Below are 22,227 nucleotides of genomic sequence, written 5' to 3'. Positions count from 1 at the left end.
CTATTTTTAATTTGAGGGGAGAAGGTCTTTTAATTTTTGAGTTATATGGTTTTTTATATGTTCTTGATATGAATCTCTTATTAGATATATGATATGAAAATATTTTGTACCAGTCTGTGGATTGTTTTTTTCATTTTTGATAGTGTCATTTGAAGCACAGATATTTTACATTTTGATTAAGTCCAATTCATTTTTTTTCTCTTGTGCTTTTGGTATCATATCTAAGAATGTAAGAGTTTATTTATGGATTTCCAATTCTATTCCATTGATGTCTGTGACTATTCTATGCCAGTAACACACTGTGTTGATTACTGTAGCTTTATAGTAAGTTCAAAAAGCATGCATACTCAACTCTGTTCTTTTTGAAGAATGTTTTGGCTATTTTAGGTCCCTTGCATATTTAAATAAATTTTAGGATTAGATTGTCAGTTTCCACAAAAAAAAAAAAAAATCCAGCTGGGTTTTTGAGAGAGATTACATTGAATCTGTAGATCAACTTGGGGAATATTGCCATTTTAACAATGCTAAATCTTCTGATCCCAGGAATGTCTTTCCATTTATTTAGGTCTTCTTTAATTTCTTTTGACAATAGTTTATTGTTTTCAGAGTACAAGTTTTGCATTACTTTTGTTAAATTTATTCCCAAGCATTTTATTTTTTGATGCTATTATAAATTGGATTATTTTCTTAATTTCATTTTTTAATTGGTCATTGCTAGTGTATGGAAATGGAGCTAGTTTTTGTTTATTGACTTTGTATCCTGCAACCTTGCTAAACCTATGAGTTCTAAGAGCTTTTGAGTGAATTCCTTAGGATTTTCTACATATCAGATCATTCCATTTGCAAAAAGAGAGTTTCAATTCTTCCTTTCCAAATCTGGATGCCTTTTATTTCATTTTCTTGCCCAATTGCTTTGGCTAGAATATTCACTACAATATTGAATAGAATTGTCAAGAGCAGACATTCTGGTCTTGTTCTTGATTTTAGGAGAAAATATTCCATATCTCATCATTAAATATGATAGCTGTGAGGTGTTTTGTTGTTGTTGTTGTTTGTTTGTTTTTAAAATAAATTTATTTTATCAAATTGAGGGAATTTCCTTCTATTCCTATAGTTTGTTGAGTGTTTTCATCATGAATGGTGGATATTTGTCTGTTTGTTTATGTACTTATTTGTTTTGATATTTGTTTTTGACACCTAAACTTTTCATCTGCTAAAAGAATACTTGAACTTCTACTGCGAAAACTAAGCAGAACTTTTCTAAGATTCCTGAAAGCATAATCTACCTACTTGTAATCCACGTCTTACTTTGCCAAAGGATAGCTCTTCCACTGTTTGACAGATAAGAAAACTGAATGTTAGAGAAGTGACTTTTTTTTTTTTCATCAGGCAACCAGCATATAGGGGAGCCAGACGAGTCCTTTGGGTATCCAATCTGGTCCTGTTTCTGATATTGTTACTGTCTTTCCTGAGCAAATTGATGCTTTTGAGTTTATAATGGAAAATAGTGATTTCAGAAGAGGTGGGTTTTTCAGTAGCTGTGCCTTGTGTCATAGAAGTTGCCACCTGGATTCTATGCATTGCAATAGTTGCATAGTTGGACAGCCATCTTGGCGGCTATCCATTTGAAGGTATTCTTTCACAGCACTGTCAGGATTTCTAATGTTATTTATTTGGAAACAAAGGCCATGTGTATAACCACGATGTAAAGAGAGTTATAACCTTAACTATTTAGAAATTTAGTTATGTCCTTTACTCAGAGTTAAATAGATTTTAATAATGGGTTTTTTTTAAGAGGATTACTAGGTTCTATCTTCCCTCTTCTTAGTTTCATCATTTTCTCTAGGAATTGAATATGAAATATTCTCTCAGGGATTGTTCCATGAAAGAGCTACAAGCTACAGCATGGTTTTTCACAGTTTATAGAAGGATACTAATATAGAACATGTTGATTTGATGATTTATAAATTATTGAGAAAACAAAATTCTGTGCTGATGAATTGATGGATTTTCCAGTGCAAGGGCTTTATTTCTGTGTCCAGAAAAAACCCTGGAAGAATTGTGTATTTGTTCTCTCTGACAGCGATTTAAAGAGCTTCAGCAATATTTACTGAAAGTCATTTTACTTAGTATTCAGCAACCGCAATTATGTAGTATAAAGTGAGAATCATCTAGAAATAAACAAAAAATGGTGTTGAAGTGGACTACATCAATATTTCATGGTCACCACTCACAGAGTACCTCCCTATTTTATGATCTCATTGTATATGAGGTTCTTAATATATCTCAGGCACATGTATTTGAACATGAGAGACCCATGATACCATATTTCTGATCCTATTTAGATACATTTCTAATAATTAGGGCTGCTAATTACCTAACGTATTGGAAGAACCAGATAAATGGAAATTCCTCAGAAGGCATTACTAAAGCCTGGTGTATTAGCCTCCATAGGAAGTGGCAGCCGACAGTGAAGAAAGAAAAGAAAAGAAAAAAACATTAAGAGAAAGAAGAAGCCCTTAAACTCTATGAGGTAATTCAGTGGTGGGAAATTGGTACATTACAACTTAATATCTTAACTGACATTCATAAATGTTGGCCATGAGTCAACAAAAAACTAAAATTATGTACAGAGATTTTTTTTTTGAAGAAGAATCACTTTTGTGACTTCTAACTGTGACTACTAAAAATACCTCAAATTAAAAAAGTTCAAAATACAAAAAATGTACTTTAAAAGATAAACTTTAATTCTCTAATAGATTTGTGTTTATGAACACCTTTGTTTTTGATGGTTCTGATAGACAATCAGAGAGGTAGCACGTTTCAACTCGTACAACTTTCAGGGTGGTGGGTTCCTCTCCTCTTCAACTTGAGTAACTGAGGTAGTGCTTTGAATTTGTGGTGGAGATAAAGTTGGTGTTGAGGATAAGAGAGAAATTGACAGCAAAACAGGAAGCCCCAATGATATTTGAAAGGGGATTTGCCTTGGGTGTTGTACTGTCCCTGATTTTTAACCATTGTGAGGCATTGGTATGTATTGATATTATACGGATGTTTCAGTGTAGGCTTGATGTTCTTCCTACTTAACTTTTCGCTCATCATTTAAAGACAAGAGTGTTGCATAGTAGAAGGGACATGAGTTTTGGAGTCAGAAGTTTTTGAGATCTCCTTTCTTTCACTAGCATTGAGTAAGCATTTCAACATCTCTTTGTCTCGCTTTTCTCATTTGTGAAATAATAGTTACCTACCTTATAAATTATTTTCAGAACTCAAGACAATATATGCAGTATGTCTCAATCAGTTCCTGCCACATAGTAAGTACTCAAAACATGTTAATTTTCTTCTTATTATGACACCATTATTATCAATACTGAAAAACTCAGAAGATGGTTATAGTTTAAGATCTATATTTGCTTCACAAAGGTACTTTAGCAATGAACTCTCTAACATCTTGGCCTACTTTCAACTTACCTCAGAAAGTGTAAGATGTAATCAAAAGATAGGGAGTCAAATGTATAATGAGTTAATATTGTTTTAATAAGCATAAAGCCTTTGATTTTTTCTTCTGACAGTGATTTCTATTACAATTTCTATATCTTTGAAAGTCATTTCTGAATTCAGAGCCATTGCTGTGTTTGTTTTGGTTACTTGAATTCCTGGAAAGTATTTTAGGAAAATGGTTTCCAGCACTAAGTGGTTAAAGAGCCTCTGGAAACATATATGATTGGTATGATTATGGAGGACCAAGTCCAGTGCAATTATGCTGGAGAGATTTCTTTTCTCAAAGCGAAGTTAAATGTATGTCATGAACTCCCCTGAATACCTCTCCCTTGCTCTCATATTATTCCCTTTAATTTGATGTTCTTAGTTCATTGTGGAACAAACACAGACACCGTCAAGTGCTCTTGATTTGGGTGTTGGAAGCTGTTCATAGAACAGCTACAGATATGAGCCATGAATGACAGCCCTTCCAAGCTAATGCTACCTTGAAAATCTCATAGTGCACTTGTCTCTTAAAGGAACTTTTTCCATAACAATATTCAGTGGGTGGGTATATTATACAATTTTATTATTTAAAAGGAAGGCCATACAACATATGAATAGCTAATGATTAATTGGTAAAGTTTATGGGCCTTTTAAAATATTTTTTTGGTTTTTTACATTAGAAAATTTGTTTTATAGTAACCTAGAAATCCAAAAAAAAGAAACAAAGAAATGTTACTTAAATGCCTGAAGTATACAAAAAAGATACAGAGGTATTCTTGCACCTGCTTATTATTTTGATTTTCTTTCCTAATCTGATTGTGCTCTGCCCCTGCTCAGACTTGCCTCCTTCGATTTAGGCTCAGGTAGTCTAAACAGGGGAAGCTATTCCATGAGGCCATGTCTGTAGCGACAGCTAGATTCCTATGACCGGTACAGAGCAGGTGTCAATGCAAAACCTCTGGAAGCAGCCTCCAGCTTCCCCAGACCTCTACAGAACTGTACAAAATGTTAGGACAAACATTGGCCTGGAGATACTTTTAAGAGCATCTGACACAGAAATGGAACATTAATTGCTGCTCTAAGAGGTCCTTTTGGCAGCAGGCAGCATAGTCCCATGACTGCCTCATAAAAACAGCCCCTCCAAGCCTGGATTAATGGACTGGCCTTTGCAACAAAAGTTACAACTAATGCAGCTAATCAAAACCCCAAACTTGAGCATGATTAGAGTGGGTGGAGAAGGAGCAGGTTGTATAACAACCACTCTTCCATTATACAATGAGGGAAAATGTATACAAACATTTGAATACTTTAGTTACTGACCCATATATTTGTCAACCAACTCAGGACACTTTATTAAAAAAAAAAAAATCAAAGCCATTCAAGTCTGGATTGTTTAAATCTCCGAGGTATCGTACTAGAAAAAATGCTAATTGATCTTGATGGCTATTTTAGATTGCATTTTGGTGAAGTAAAATTTTTGCGTAATTTAATATCCACAATTTAACCACATTCTGTAACTATCGTCTCTCTAAGGATGCTAATATTTTGTTGAAAGAATCAGTTTATTTCTGCACTGGATTTGGTCATACACCACTGTTCTTTACGCTGTGTCGGCATTTTTATTAAAAAGTTGTACTCTATTTATAACTTGGAAACAAAAATGCATTCTGAGCTAAAACTTAATGTCCAAAGTCTTTGTCCAAACACAGTTTTCTAAAGCATACACAGAATGGAAGTTTTATGACTCTCTGAAAGTTTGAGGTCTGTAGGAAGACCTCTGAGATGGCAACAAAAGAGTCTCATCTGTTTCAGTTCCCTGAGCATCAGGACGGACCACAGAACGTGGGAAGGAGACTGGGCTGTGGAAGGGAATACCATCTTCCCTGACACTGTGCTCCAGAACCAGAGTACTTAGGTTTTATTCTTGGTTGCATGACTTGAAGTGGTGTTTCACTACTTCAAGATCATGGCCTTTGTCATCACCTAGAACTGGGTTAGAGTTCTACCTCCTTTGCTTACTTAATTTGGGGGCTTTCTGCACCTCTTTGAACTATGTATGTGGATGGAATGATACGACATTCATAAAACTCCAGGACACCATTTCCTTCTCTTTTGATTTATGGTGTTGTTTGTTGCTACTGACTTGCTTTTCCTCTATTATTTAGAGTACTTTTCTGAGAGTTGACTTTTTTTTTTACACCAGTGGCTTTTCTTAAATTTACGTTGCTCAAACATAACATACTAAGTCAAACAAATGACAAGGTCACCCCGAAAGAGGGCAAAATATTGTACAGAGTGTAAGGACATTTTATGCAATTATGGAGTGGATAGAAAATCACCCCTTCCTCCCCACCAATGCCCAGTCTGGGCACTTTCTTTGCTTTCTGTGTAGCCTTGTACTATGTAGACAGAATAAGCCAAATTGCCCACCAAGTCACCATGCACGGGCATCCGGTAGGACTTTGGCTGAAGAGAGCTCTTGGCAGAAGAATTGTGGCCTTTATAGATAAAGGCAAGAGCTCTCTTTACAACTATCTGTTTGAAGAAAACACAATGGAAAAGAAAAAAAAAATCCTGTTGTCAAAAGAACTGTTCTCTTGCCTATAGCTAGTTTCTCATCTCAACATGTATTATTTAAATAAGCCCGAGTCTTCTGTAGCATGTGACCATTCTTTCTGCTCATCCAAATCCATGTATCCGTCTATCTTTCCTCCCGTTCTCCTTCATTAATTCCATAAACATTTACAGGGTGACTGCTATGTCCCAGGCACTGTATTGTGTCCTCTAAATTTATAGTATGAGGAAACATACATGCCTGCCATCAAGGAGGAAGCAGAAATAAATTCAAGAATCACACAAGTGAAGAGAAAGTTGCAATTTTGATAAGTGCTACAGAGAATATATACATGGTGTATTGGGAGTACATTTCAGGTAGCATTGATGTACAGAAGGAAGTCAGAGTAGGCTTCCTTCAGGGCATGCTAATTAAGCTAATTAGGAAAGTAGGTTCGCAGGTAGAGATTTATTCAAGCAGAGGGAACCATATATACAACGTTTCTATGGCGGAAGTGTAAGCACCCTTTCTGAAGAGCTGTGAGGTCCATATGGCTGTGTGCAGAGAGTGCATTAGGGGAAGTTTGGTGTGAGATGGGATTAGAGAGGGACATACAAGCCAGACAATGTTTAGAATTTGATTGAAGTATTTTAAGTAGATTGGAACGAGGGGAGAGCATTGGGTAACATGGTCATATTTGAATTTTGAAGTCATCACTCTGGGTGCTATGTGGATGCGAGATAAGGAAAATGGAAAGACAGGTTATGGTAAAAATAAAACAACTAGTTTTGCAGCTTTTCCAGAGGTCCAGGCAAAAGATAGTGGTAGCATAAATTAGGGTGGTTGTGGATATGGGGAAAGATGAAGAGATAGGAGATATTTAGGAGTACACGTGCCAGGCCATAAAGATTAATTATATATGGGACTGGTAAGAGGAACAGAAGTGTCAAGATGACTCCTAGTTCCCTGGCTTGCATGAAACAGTGGGTACAGGTATCATTTACTGAACTTGGGGACTCTAGAAAAGGTTTCTTTTAGGTATGGTAGTGAGAGGATCACAAAGTCTATTCTGGACAAATTAAGTTTCAGGAGTCTTGAAGACATGAGTAGAGATGTGTAGCTGACCTATGAGGATGGGCAGGAGGTCGGTAGTTGATAAGAGATGCGAGGTCAAGGAAGGAGTTTTGCTTTCCTGGGTGAAAATGATAATATTTAAAAGGTGATGTGTCTGAGAAACCAACTAAGTTAAGGACCGACAAGTGTTCTGATACATTATTCAGCAAGTAGAAGCAATAGAATAGTTTCAATCAAGTGGTAGGGATTAAAGAGGGGTTGAAGAGATAGGATGTTTACAATATACATGGTAGACTAGTACATGTTTCCCCGAAAATAAGACCTAGGCGGACAATCAGTTCTAATGCATCCTTTGGAGCAAAAGTTAATATTTTACCATAATATAAGACCCGCTCTTTATAATATAAAATAATATAATATAATGTAATATAATACCGAGTATTATATTACTTTTTGCTCCAAAAGGCGCATTAGGGCTGATTGTCCAGCTAGGTCTTATTTTTGGGGAAACATGGTAAAATCTTATGCTTCATTGACAAATGCTGATAGGGACGTATTGTTAGAGCAAGAGGTTAAATGTGTAATAGAAAAGGGCTAATCAATGTAAATGTTTCCTGAGAAGGTCAAAATGGATGACATCCAAAGACCATGTTCCATGGTTGGTTTATAATATGTAAGTACATGTGTGTGAAGATATCAGTATGTTTACATGTTCATGGTGGGAAATGAGAGAAATCCAGTTTGATGGCTTCTATTTACTCTGTAAAATAAGAAGTGAGGGAGACCACCTGCTGAAAGTAAGAGGAGAGGTAGGGAAAGGAAGGCGTCAGATATTGGAACTATCATTACAGAGAATGTTGGTACCATCATTACAAGATGACCAGAGAAATGTGACTGTCAAGAAGTGAGACTTTGTGGAAATTTAGTTCTTTGTGAAAGGATTTTCTGACTATACCCACGCCATAGGGTGATCTCTTCGTTTTGAATTCTCTCAGCTTTTATACAGAGGCAACCTCTATCACATGGTCTTGTATTGGCACGATTCTCTGACTCTTTTGTACATGCATGTGTAATCTCAGCAACAGAAGAGGCCAATTCAAAGACAGGGAACATAGTTCCACAATACCTAGCAGAATATTGTCCCCATAATAAGGGTTATTAGGGTTTTTGAAACTTAAAGGGGTTTATTAAGTATCTAGCAAATATAGGACGTTCTATACTGGGAACTTAGGCGAAAGACATCATTCTTGTTATATATACAGAGGGTGCCAAAAAAAAATAATGTATACACATTTTAAGAAAGGAAAGACTGTATTAAAATTGTAATACAATGAATGATGCGAGCATTCATTTGATTAATGCCATCTTTTGAACAAACGTCATACTACACATTGCTACCGTAATTCAATTCAACTTTGAAAAGTCATACATAGATAACATCTCTTAAAATGTGTACATTTTTTGGCACCCCCAGTATCTATGGTTTTATGTAATAAAATATCGGGATGGTCATCATCACATGTTTCAATTAAAAGGATGACTTTTTTTTTTTCCAGTTTAGTCTAACCATTGTCTCTTTGAAGCCTCTCCTCACCTCCAGTTTCTCCACTGAGCCCCACCAGAATTATGGTAGCATTTATTACATGGAAGAACATTTGAATGTTCATAGGATTTTCTTCCACATTAACCTGATTCCTTGTGAAAAGTAGTTGAATCTTACTTAGCTTTGATTTCTCAGGGCCTAGTATATGGAAGGTGCCAATAGAGGTTTTTGAAATTGAAATGCATGGAATTCAAAAGATGAACACAACAGAATTCTCTTGATTATTTTCACTTCCAAGAAGCCCCATTCCTCTCTCAATTCTCTTTGTCTCACTGTTTACCAAGTTGCTTAAACCAGAAACTCAGAATGTCCTTTGATTCTTGCCTTTGTTCTTATCTTTCACATTTAATCCATCATCATTTATGTTAGATCTACTCCCAAAATGTTTCTAGAATTGACTTATCTCCCACTTTCACTGATACCACCAGAATCTAAGCCATATCATCTTTACTTGGACTATAAACAAGATTAGAGACTAGACTTTGGGTTGTGAGCACACAATGGAGGCTACACAGGTCATATCATTAAGTTGTACACCTGAAATTTATATAATGTTAGTAACCAGTGTTACCCCAATAAATTTAATTTAAAGAAAGAAAAAAAAAGTTTAAACTTTATTCTTCATTTTATCTGTCCCTCCTCCTAACAAACTACTATTTACACATCAGGCCAAGTAACCTGAAAAAAATACAAATCTAATCATCTTGTTCCCCTCCCTCCTTTAAAACCTTTTAATAGCTTTCCATTGCACTAAGGAGGATGCATTTCAGATTTCTTGACCCAATGTCCTCAAGTCCTTGCATGGGATGGCCTTTGTCTGTCTCCTCTAGTTTACGGCATGACAGTCTTTACCTCACTTATTGACTCTAACCGTAATGGTTTTCTTTCAGTTTTAGAAGGCTTGAAAACCTTCCTGTCTATGTACCTTTGCTACCACTGTTTCATATGCCCAGAACATTCTTTACATATTGAACAACTGGCTCTTTTTCTGGCTTTATTTCCACGTTAATGTGACATTTTCAGGTATGTCTTCTCTGTTTTTTCCTGGGGGATTTATCTCTCTCTCTCTCTCTCTCCCTCTCACCATCTCCCTCTCTCCGCCTCTCTCCCCCCTTTTCCTCTCCCTGTCTCCTCTCAGTCTCTCTGTCCTGCTCCCCCTCCTCCTCTCTCTCCCTCTCTCCTTCTAATTACTAATTGTTTTCCATCATAAAACCTTATTGCAATTTGTAATTGCATATTATTTGCTTGTGTGTTTATTGTATTATGGATTGTATGCTTTATCATGGACAAGAATTTGTCTGTTCTGTTCACTGTAGTATACCCAGTACCTAGCACAATGCCTGACATAGAGTTCACTAAATATTTATTTGATGAATTAATGCATGAATGCATCAATGAATGAATAGAATGAATGAATGAATGAATGAATAGAGTAGGAGGAACAAGACAGCTTGACCTATAGGATTATTGAGGGGATAACATATGGAAATGAGCACAAGATATTTGAAAAGAAAAAGACTTACACATTTAGTAAGCATTTACATTACGTTAAACTTTTTGTTATCCTGAATTGTTTCATTGCTTCATATTTCAATTTGTTTCTGTGCTACAAAAAAAAAGAAAGAAAGATTTAGAGCATTTTGCAATTTAGATTTTCTTGTCACTTTTGCTAAGAAGCAGCCTATTGGTATGCCATAGTTAATCAATTGAAATAAATTTTTTCATAAAAGAAGACTCCATTCTGATAGCTTTTGGATGACTTCTGTACTTCTGTGTATGTGCACATAGTGATGCATACTAGTTAGATGCATAGTGTGATGTGCCTTTTCTTTCTGATGTTGGGCTACTGCTTTAGCTTAATTGAATTGTTTTTCTTTAGATAGTAAGTCCAGTTTTGAGAGCTACTAAGTCTTGATGTCAAGCAATATTTGGTAGCATTATTGCTTTCTCTGGCTTCTTTGGCTTCTTCATTCAATTGTTCATTTCTTTGTGTCATCTAGATTTTATTTTACTTTCAAATTTCATATCAGAGACCACCTAGTGTAGTGCTTATATTAAGTAGATAAGGGCAACTCAATTTTTTCACTCTTCTGTTACTATCGTTTCTCTTCTTGTGTTCCATAAACTTTGGATTCTTGAGACTATCTTACTTGGCCAGTACACGGTGTCAGAAGTGGTGGTGATGGAGGGTAAAGGGGGAGCCCTAGCAAAAGTGGAAAAGTAACGTCAACTCCGTTATGCTAAAGAGAGGCTCCATGTATAATGATTGATGAATTCCAGACGCTTGGTACTGATGGTTTAGACTAGCCTCACTTAGACCTCAACTATTGGAAAAATGCCAGAATTATGGAAATCCAGGCAGTTAGGTGTGACAGGACTATGAGCAACTAAGAATATATAGCTGATTAAGTGTATGTCTCCTATTACTGTAAGGGAACATAAAAAGTCAACTGCACAGGATTTTTTGACAAAGGCATTATGATCTAGAAAATACACATGGTTTGTTTTAATTATAACTTCTCTGTCTGCAACCCAATCACATAGAATTGACAATAATGCCACTAAGACTGTTCGTCCAATAGGCGTATATTAATTATCTGTTATATATAAAACACTTTTCTAAGAAGTCAGTGTAGGGCAGTATTTAAGAGCACTGACTTTGGAGTCATAATTCAAACACCTCTTAGCTCTGTGACCTTAAAGATTATGTAGCTTAGTCTTTATGCAATTTTGTTTCCTTACCTAAGGGGTACATTTTATGAAAGAGTTAAGATGGAAATAAAGTATTTTCTTCACATTAATATAATTATATAAAACCCTTAACATATATCCTGGCATAGAATAAGTACTTGATAAATGATAACTATTCTTAGTCTAATTCCTTTTATTATTCCCAATTTTCAAATAAAGATGATTATTTTATAAAAAGCCTACAGTCCATGATAAGGCCATAATTGTAAATCTTAAATAATTTGGGGTAGATGTAGATGAAAAGATATATTCAGAAAATGCATAAGACATGGTACTTGATAGTGGTCACTCTATCCTACTTTTATCACTTAATACTTTGCAAGGCAGCCATTTTGTTGTTGGCTGTGATATCGAGCCCCAAACTGCCACCCTATCAATTGCACCCAATTGTCCTTGTTATTTTGTCCATACAAACACAGTCTTGTCCCAGTCCATGATGGACTATAATAGCCTGCAGTGGTGTGGCGTGATCATTGAACAGCCTGTTTAAGTGGCCGGAGAAAAGGTTGCAAGATATAGAGACAGCCAAGAAGGGACAGGTTGGAGCCAGATTGTGGACAACTTTATGTCACCAAGATGTTTCTACTGTAAATGGGACCAATTGCATGAGAGGAAATTGCATCAAGCTAACCCGGGCACCTTGTATGAGGACATGGCGTCCTTCGTTGGGCAGTCTTAGAATCACTGCCCAGCTGAAAGCACTGTGCCTAAAATTGGTATGATCTTGGTGTCGTGGCAGATACAGAATAAATGCAGGGAATTTTTCCATGTCCTCTATCTCAATTTGTTCCTTTGCATCTGTTTTTCAAAATTGTGGGCCCAGACTCCTAAATCTGACCATGTGTTTTCGCCTAGAGAAGCATGAACATGCAATGGCTTGGACTCCTATGATAGCTCAGTGTTTGCTGTACTTGGGAGGAGTGGGGAAGGGCATAGTTCACTCTTAATAAATAATAACTCAGCAACTGCATATAGACACGCCACTGGATGTCCACTGTGTTACACATAAGTTTATAATCTAATTCAGAGGGCAAAACACAAACAAACAAAAAAATAATGAACAATTATAGGCGGGAAATGTTAAGTAACAAAGGAATGACACTGACAGGTTTTCTGCAGATAATTCAGAGGAGGAAAGAAGAGTTTCTGGCATCATCAAATGCCCTTGAGATAGTTTCTGGGAGTTTCTATATTCCTGAGACTAATTTTAGAAGCCCGTAACTAAAAAGACGCGCATGGAATGATGGACTGCTTTGTTGAGTTAGGATGACACTAGGGATTGATGGGAGTCCAAGTAGGGTGCAGTGCAGCACCAGGGTAAGGCTGCAAATGCCACCATATATTTCTCAGTAATACAGCAGACAATGTTGTCATCTTACTCTGTTTCTACTTCAGTCTCCTAAAATTTGCTGTGATCAGAATGGTGAAAAAGTAACCAACAGAATCAAGAGTCGAAAGTTCCTTGGGAGACAGATATACACAGTGTGAGTGGCAGGTAGCACGAGGCCTTCTAACTCCCGGCCAGATAAGCCATTTACATAGAAAACATTATTTCAACAATTCTAGAGATATTTGCATAACTTTGAGGGGCTACTTTGGACATTCAAGACAGACGCATTTTCATCAACTCATGTTCGTTATGTCTCTTTCTTAATTCAAGATAGTACTGAGTACCGCTATGTGCTAAGCGTTATGCCAGTCACTGAGAAGCATCATGGTGAACTAGTCCCTACTTTCAAGGAGTTCACATTTTTTCCATCAGAGGTAGATTGATAGGTTGTGTCTATCTATTGTTGAAGGATAACGGGAAGAGACATGGATTTGCTCTGTCAAGAGTGGCACCCACCTTACCGCCATTCACCAATTATGTGCTTTTGGGTTAGATGATAACCTCGTCATCCATTAAATGCATGTTGACTGATCTCACTTTCTGTTCATACTACTTATATCAAGGGAGCTCTTATATCAAGGGACCTTTAATCCTGCTATATATTTCTAGCTCATTCACTCTCAACTCTGAGATGACTGTGCCACACCTTCACTTTCCTTAAAAATCCACTATTACTCTCAGCTGAAATTCTTGTTTTCTATTTTATTGAGAAAGTAGGAGTAACCAGAAAAGAACATTCAAAAGCTTCTACCCCCACACTCTCTGACCTGCCTACAGCTGTACCCACATATTCTGACTTTCCTTCTAAAACCCTACTGGAGGCCACCCGCAGTCCCCCATCTCTCCTTTCCCACCTAAGGACATTTATCTGGAAATTCTCTTCCCTTTTCCTCCTCTTCTCTTCTCTTCTCTTCTCTTCTCTTCTCTTCTCTTCTCTTCTCTTCTCTTCTCTTCTCTTCTCTTCTCTTCTCTTCTCTTCCCTTCCCTTCCCTTCCCTTCCCTTCCCTTCCCTTGCCTTCCCTTCCCTTCCCTTCCCTTCCTTTCCCTTCTCTCTCTCTCTCTCTCCATCAATTTTCTCCCTCCCATGGATGTCCTTTAGCTACTTGCTATAAGATCTTTTATTTTAAACAGAAATCACTTTATCCTGCATACCCTTTCAGTTGTTGCCCATTTCTCTCTTCTTTTTATAGCAAAATCCAAGAAATATCTATACTCCAATTTTACATCTTTATTTAATGTTTTGCAATTTTTATTTACACCCCCCCTCCTTTTCTTAGGATTTTGTTTTCTAACGCAGTGCCAAATCACTCTTCACAGAGTTACCATAGACTTCCATGATGACAAATCCAGGGGATGAATTCTCAGTTCTCATTTTTACCTACTCAGGTTCAATACTCCTTCCTCCTTGAAAAGTTTCCTCATTTGATATTGAGGTAATTTCTGTCTTTCCTGTTCTATTCCTACCAAAGTGGCTACTGTGGCCCTTTCTTTTTCCATGGTTCTATCTTATCCCCTTACATCTAAATTTTAGAATAGCCCAGGACTCAGTCCTAAAACCTCTTCTACTTTTTTTTTAATGTGTGATTATTCCCTAGATAATTTCACCCAGTCTCTTGGCTAATACGGCCCAAATTTATGTTTCCAATTAAGACTGCTCACTTGATCTCCAGACTTATATACCAGGGGTGCCCAAAAAAATGTATACACATGACTTGTATTCATCTTTTGTTATTGGTATGTGTTGAATATTACAATTTTAATACAGTTTTTTTCCTTTCTTAAAATGTGTATACATTTTTTTGGCACCCTCTGTATTCAGCAGCCTGGCATTTCAAACTTGTCCAAAACTGAACTCTTCTGTTTCCTACCAAACCTATTTCTTTCAGTCTCCCCAGTCTTAGTAAATGGCAACTTTGTCTTTCTAATGGCTCAGGCCAAAGACACTGAAGTCATCTTTGACTTCTCTCCTTCTCTTACCCTGCATGTCAGTAAATTCTGGTGGCTTTATCTTAGAAATATGTCTAGAATCTGAGCATTTCCTACAACCTCCACTGCTTTCATATTGATTCACGCCACCATTTTCTGGATTACTGTTAGCCTTCTGACTTGTTCCCCTGCTTTTGCTCTTGGTCTCTGATGGTCTATTTTCCTGTAAAAATGCAAGTTGGATTAGGTCCCTCCTCTTTAAATTCTCTCTGAAAGGCCAAACTGAAGTCTTTGTGCTTGTTTATACAGCCCAACATGTCCCCCTTCTACATCTCCCACCACTCTTCTTCTTCCTTCAGTCCACTCCAACCACACGGCTCTTGAACATTCCAGGCATGCTCCTGCCTTGAAGCCTTTACACTTGTTTTTTCCTCTGTCTGGTGAGGAGATCCCCATGGTTCATTCTCTGGCTTCGTTCCAATCAAATTACACCTTATTGGTGAGGCCTTCCTTAATGACCCTATATAGTACTCTTCCATAAACACTTATGCTCCTTGTAATTTTCAGCTTGCTTTATTTTTATCCATAGCACGTATCACTACCATGAACTTATCTATTTGTTCATTAACTATATCTCACAGTAGAGTCCACTCTATGAGCGCAGGGATTTGATTCACTGTTTTACATAGTTTTAACGCTGGGCATAGAACAGTACCTGACTTATACTAGGTGTTCAGTAGATGTTTGTTGAATGAATGAGTCTATAAAATGAAGATAATACATCCAAGTTGAAGTGAGGATAAAATAATATACTGCATATCAGCCGTCTTACAAAAACCTACAGGACTATAGTGTGTTGGTTTTTATTGCTTCTTAGATTCTACATGATTGTGGAATATGCTAAACAATTCTTCCAGACAGTCCAGCTCTGCTTTGTGGAAATCAGAGATGGCATGTCTCAAAATGGAGAATATCCCTTTAAATAGAAACAGAAACTGCAAGCCAAGAACTGGTCTACATATATACGGCAGGAAAAAAAAAACTGTTGGATTTTTTTTTTTTAACATATTCTCCATACAGAGATAAAAATAGTGTCAGTTTTGAACTTGAAGGATGACATTACATGTGCAATAGCACATTTTTCATTTTTATGTATAATTTTGACAATTAAGATGTTAACTATATTTTTAACCTATAGATTTGCATTAATATTGAGTTTTTAACTTTTTATTCGGTGGCATTTAAATTTTGTACTTTTAACTTCATATCTCATTTCCTTTAATTTCTAAAAGAGAAATTAGAAGGAAAAAAACCCCACAAAATTTAGGAAACAGACATTTGGAAATTTTACTGCCAAATGGCTCCACTTAGGCTTTTAAAAGCAATATATTGGTCCACATTAGTTCCAAGCACTCTTTTTAGTTCCTACCGTGTTTCCCTGAAAATAAGTCCGAGTCTTGTATTACGATTTGCTCCAAAAGACGCATTAGGGCTTATGTTCAGGGGATGTCATCCTGAAAAATAAGCTAGGGCTTATTTTCCGGTTAGATCTTATTTTTCAGGGAAACACGGTATGTGGGCCTTCTGATAAGAAATCATGTCCAGGTGACACGTTAGCCTCTTATGGGGCGACTTTCTTGTCACTGTGACCCAGATCGTTCCAGGAGCTCTTTTTCCCAAACCCTAATCTTAAACTGTAATGCTTTTTTCTACACTATCTTTATGGTATATATTATATTGATGATTTTTTTTTGGAAAGACAAAATTTCTTATACGTTGATTTACTCATATAGTCAGCAAATTTGAGTTGTTGAATCTGTGCCAGGCATTGTCCTGGGGCTATAGGTGCAAATATGTGTGAGATATGGTCTCCATAGCTTGATCTCTTCATTAGACTGTGACTTCTTTGAAGTTCAATGACTGAGGCTCTTATCTTTCTATGCCTGGTGATTAGCACAACACTAAATAAATTTGTGTTTATACAGAATGCGTGAATGAGTCTCCTGGTCAGCGCAGGAGTTTCTCAGGACAGGCTATCTCTTTGTCTGCAGTGCTTAATGCAATGCCTGGCACAGAATGAAAGCTCAGCAGGTAAATAATGAGCAATCAAGGGGGCATAATCCACCCTGGTTTCTGGGACAGGCCAACATTAAAGTAAGTACCCAAAAAGAGAATCTATGAGCCCCTTGGCTCAAATTAGACGTCTAATCAGTGCTTCTCTGGAGACCCTCTTCTGTGCACATACGTTTGTCTAGAAACTAGCACAGGGATACTCTGGATTGATTACGTCTAGTGTGTCAGGGCTTGACTAGTTGCCCAGACGGTACTGAGCCTCACTGAGGAAGGGATGCTGATGCTTTACTGCAATTCTCTGGCAGACCTTGATTACATAGCCGTGACATATATCATTCTTGAAATTTGGGGCACATTCTATATCTACACAATTTGTCAAAATATTTCAGGACGTCACCTCCAAGTGGGTGAAGGAAATTTGGAAAGTTAATTGGCTGTTTCCTGACTGAAGCCTGAAAATTGAACTCTTCAGGAAGTCCTTCCCAGCATGTACCCATTTTCAGATATCAGTAATTTTTGATTAAAACTGTTTGGATCTCATATGGTACATTTAATCAACAGTTTCCTGACTAGTCAGCCAAGACAAACCCATGTTGTCTCTTACTAGAGGGAGGAAAAACACTGATTTCTTCATATGTTGAGAGGAATCCCTAAATCTTTGTAAGGCTTCTAAGCTCTTTGAGATCTGTACCAGTCTGTACCTTGTTCATCTATGTCTCTCCCGTTGTACCATGCGTATTTTCTGACACATGGTAAATAGTCATTACTACTTTGATGAAATATTAACCAAAAGGACAAATGTATGAATGAATAAATTTATTTACTTGAAGATCTGAGACCATGGGGTTCGGGGGCGGGGTGCAGGGAGGGAGCTCTAAATAAAATTATTAAGTCAAGAGGTAAGAGGGGTTGCTGTTCCCATATTCTCCTTGGTATAATTTTCATTCACAAGGAACATATGAGTCCATCCTCCTTATAATAACAATGCCTCACAGGTAAGGCGCCCTTGACGAAACACCTAAGTACTTTCATTCTCAGAAGTTACCACTGTTACCAGTTTGGTACGTGTTCTCTCAGACTTTGGTTTTTGCATGTTAGCACATATATGAGTATATATATATATACATGCACACACATATATATACATATATCTGTATATATGCACACACATATATATGTATATATTTATATACTATAATATGTATATGTATATATATACTACAGTTGTGTGTGTGTGTTTAACTTGTTTAAATAATGGCATACTATTGGGCTTTTTTTTTTTGAGATTTTGTTTTTCACTCAATAATATGTTTTGAGTTATTTCCATGTAGGCATAGTTGAATTTACTATATTATTATTATTATTATTATTATTATTATTATTGCTGTTTATTTTTTCAACAAATGGGAAACTTTATTGAAGCCCCAGGGGTTTGGGCAGAGGCTGCCTGTGGGCTGAGGAGGAGATAGAGGGACCTTATTTGACCTTCTTGGGGCGTAGGTTGTTGGTGTGGCCACACTTCTTGAGGCAGTTGACAGCACGCGCATGCAGGTGAGTATAACACTTGGGGCAGACCATCTTGTCACAGTTGTTCTTCTGGGCGAGCTGGGAGAGGGAAGTCTCAATGATGCCACCCTGCAGATGAAGGACCAAGTGCAGAGTGGACTCCTTCTGGATGTTAGAGTCTGAGAGAGTGCAGCCATCCTCCAGCTGCTTGCCCACAAAATTCAGATGCTGGTGGGATGCCCTCCTTGTCTTGGATTTTAGCTTTGACATTCTCAGTAGTGTCACTGGGCTCGACCTCAAGTGTGATGGTCTTGCCCGCGAGGGTCCACAAAGATCTGCATCTTGCCTCTGCTGGGGAGACTGCTTCACTGCCTCATTGAAAAGAAAGAGCTGCATTATTTTTGACTGCTTATGTTCTATTCTAGTAGCACAGCCATACCACACTTTACCTATTTCTGATTGAAAGATTTAGATTTCTTTAAGTTTTCACAGATTCAAGGAATAACGCAATGAACATACTTAGACACACATCCTTATGTATTTGGATTAGTCTTTTTATACCTAGAATGGGAATTATTAGGTCCCTGAGTATTTACATTTGAACTTTTAAGAGAGAATACCAAAGTTACCCTATGAAGTAGCTTTACCAATTTACATTCTCACTAACAGTGTGAAACAACATTATTTCCTCATACCCTTGCCACCATTTTATGTTATAAAAATTTTTAATTTTTGCGCATCTGATTAGATAAAATGATATCCATGTTAGCTTTATTTTGCATATCTTGGGTCACTCCTCGTGTATAAGGTGGAACATCCTCACGCATTTATTGCCTAATTCTATTTTCCTTATATCGCCTGTCTCTCTTTCTCGTTCTAACTTAATAAACAATGGAAGGAGTGCATGGTAACCTCAGTTGGGCTCAATTAGGCTTAATGTACCTTCAGGTAGGGCCTACTTCCACAGAGCTTTTCTCTCTAGGTTTATTTGTTCATTTGTTCATTCGTTAATCATATTTAAACTGAGCACATACTATGTGTCAAGCATATACTGGGTCTGGGGATATGGTAGGGAACAATCATGGTTCCTCTACTCACAAAGCGACAGTTAGAGGACAACACCTGCCAGTAGCTCAAACCCCTTCTCACATTCTCATTAGCATTTCTCACAGTACTATCGCTAGCTTTTGCAAAGCTATTTATGCTTTTTTTCACTTTTCTCTAAGAGAAGACTCAATGCCCAATATTCTTCTACCATTAACAGAAATGCCCTTCTGTTTGTGGCCCAAGGTTGTTCAGATATATGTATGTAGGGATGAATCCTGTGTTAGAAGCTATGGTCCCAGCTACTGGGAAGCAACAGAATAGAAGGAGGGGTAGTTATGTATCTCATAATTCTAGCCTGTGTCCTTATGGGATCAATGTCCTCCCCGCTAATCATGCATAAGGCAAGTCATTATTGCCTGATTTTAGACACCTGCTGATTCACTGGCAGAGTGTTTGAAATGGGTGCTGCACAAAAGCTTGGAAAGTGGTGAAAGCATTCTCAATAATTGTTAGAGAAAGTGTTCAAACCTAAGGGGACCCAAAGATCTGACTTCCTAAAACGTCACATGGCATATTCTGTGCCAGAAAGACTTAATCTAACATTTAGCTTGGTCCCACTGATGTTTGTTGAATACCATGTTGTATATCAGAACATGGCAAGGGGATATGAGTCAAAGAGGATTGGCAAGTGGTGCTAGTGGGAGGCAGGAAGCAAACAGATCTAAATGGATATGAAGACAAGAATAAAATATCCACTACCACCATTTAGTATCAGGAACTCTGGTAAGAGTTTTGTCTGCATTTACCTGTGTGATCATGGTCACTTTGTAAGGTGGATATTGATATTCCAATTTTACAGGTGAGAAAAAATGAGCTTGAGAAAGGTTAAGAACTTGCTAAAGGATATATAGCTACTCAATGGCTAAATGGTCTTCCACTGCTGGTCCATTTAGTTCCGTCGCCTGGCTTCTTCCTCTGGGCCATTGCCAGTGAAGCTGAAAGTCCACTATTGATGCCACTATCAGAGAGGAGAGAGGGGGCTCCTTGGAGCGACTTGGCAGAAAATTCCTTATGCTTTCGTAGTGCTATGTCCTGCTAAGGCTGTGACTCCACACAGCTCACAAGGATTCAAGGACCTGTCTGCAGTCTTCATTAATATATCAGTTATTAATCCATCTTATGTTAATACTGCAAAGGGGAAAAAACATCACTTTTTTTAAAAAAAAATTAGAAACAAATATGTTTGCTTGGTACAGCTATGATAAATTTGTTTTTCTGGCCACCTTCACTCCTTATGTTATAGTAGAAGACTACACGTGTTAGTATCTAATGAATACTTTTGTTGTCATTCCAAAAGGAAAAAGCTCTAATTTTTGACACTAATTTGAAATGAATGTTCTGCATTTTCAATGCATTAGGCTGTTGATTGTTCTGTGCCCTAATGGGACATGAGAACTTGGTGACCAATTATCCAGAATATCTGTAGATACTATCAAATGATAAAATGTCATATACATGAATGACTGATCAATTTTCTTAGTCAAATTTGTGGATGACATTTACTGATATGTTGCTAAGGGAAACCATTGGCAACATACAGACTTTGATTTTTGCAACAGTGTGTCTGTTAAAAGCATGGGCTTTGGAATTCCACAGACTTGAATTTGTATTCTGTCTCTTCCACAAGCTGTGTGACCTTGTATAATTCATGTAACATCTCCAAGTCTTAATTTCCTCATTGCAAAATGCATTGATATTCCAGGTGATTTCATAGACTACTGTGAGGACTAAATGAAGTAATACATGTAGATAGAGCCCTTGGCAAGAAGGGTATCCATTATTATTATTATTGTTGTTTAAGAAATTAACTAAAGGGTAGTGTTCTTCAAAATATAGTCACTAAAGTACCTGCATCAGGATTCCCAGAATATTTGTCTACAAAATTAGATTTTTGACTGCCAGTCACACCTTTTGATTCAGAATTTCTTTGAGAGGAGGGTGAGCATAGAATTTGTACAGTAGCACTCATTCAGAGAGCTCATGCGCAATGCTGTTTGAGAACCAAGGCCACAGGCAGAGTGGGGGAGGTGGTGAGCCTTATGCTCTGGTTCAGCCACATGTATGAGTGACTGTCACATGCCAGGACCTGCCTGGGGCACAAGTGAATTAAATAAGAAGGCCCGTTTTCAAAATTAGAATATAAGAGAACAATAACGCTTGTTTCCATAGCAGGTATACTTGTCACTGAGGACAATGAACTGAAGAGGGAATGTGGATAATTCTGCATCCTGTTTTATTGGAAATCCACAAAGGCTTACATATCCATCTGGGAGTGATATAGGGATGCCAAGGTTAAATGCCTGCCCCATTCCATTTTTGTTCTGGCATAGACGGCATTGCGTGGAAAGGTAATTTTCATCTGTTTGGTGGATTGCATAAAAACAGGGCAGGATGACTTTTGCTTCTTTTTAGAAATGCAATTTTAGAGAAACATTTTCCATTTCTATATAAAGGAGAGAGATGTAAGGATAGTTAAAGCAATGCTTTGGCTTCAAGCCTTAGTCCTGTCTATTCCAATCACAGGAAACTCTCGAATTTAAATTGCTTTTGAAACTGGACTTTAAGGCATGTTTCTTCCTTAGAGTGCCTGATTTTTTCAAGTTACAAAAATCAGTTGGTGTCTGAATATTTTCCCTGTAATAGAGACACAGTAAATTTTTCAACTGTTGAATTTCATTTAATTCGTAACAATGATTTGGCCTGTCCACGAATGTCGTCAATGAAGCATTTGCACATTTTCAGAGAAGGTAAGTTTTT

General features: G+C 37.2%; 1 protein-coding gene and 1 pseudogene across 7 annotated transcripts in view; one reads left to right on the top strand and one right to left on the bottom strand.

Moving 5' to 3' along the window:
* The window catches only part of DLG2 (discs large MAGUK scaffold protein 2), a 1,874,701-nt gene that overhangs the window by 400,976 nt on the left and 1,451,498 nt on the right, over positions 1 to 22,227 (top strand). The window lies entirely within an intron of this gene.
* Positions 18,334 to 18,704, bottom strand: LOC117031232 (ubiquitin-60S ribosomal protein L40-like; annotated as a pseudogene).

The sequence above is a fragment of the Rhinolophus ferrumequinum genome, chromosome 11 (genome assembly GCF_004115265.2).
Source record: "Rhinolophus ferrumequinum isolate MPI-CBG mRhiFer1 chromosome 11, mRhiFer1_v1.p, whole genome shotgun sequence".
Classification (NCBI taxonomy): domain Eukaryota; kingdom Metazoa; phylum Chordata; class Mammalia; order Chiroptera; family Rhinolophidae; genus Rhinolophus; species Rhinolophus ferrumequinum.
This window is presented reverse-complemented; position numbering and strand designations above follow the sequence as displayed.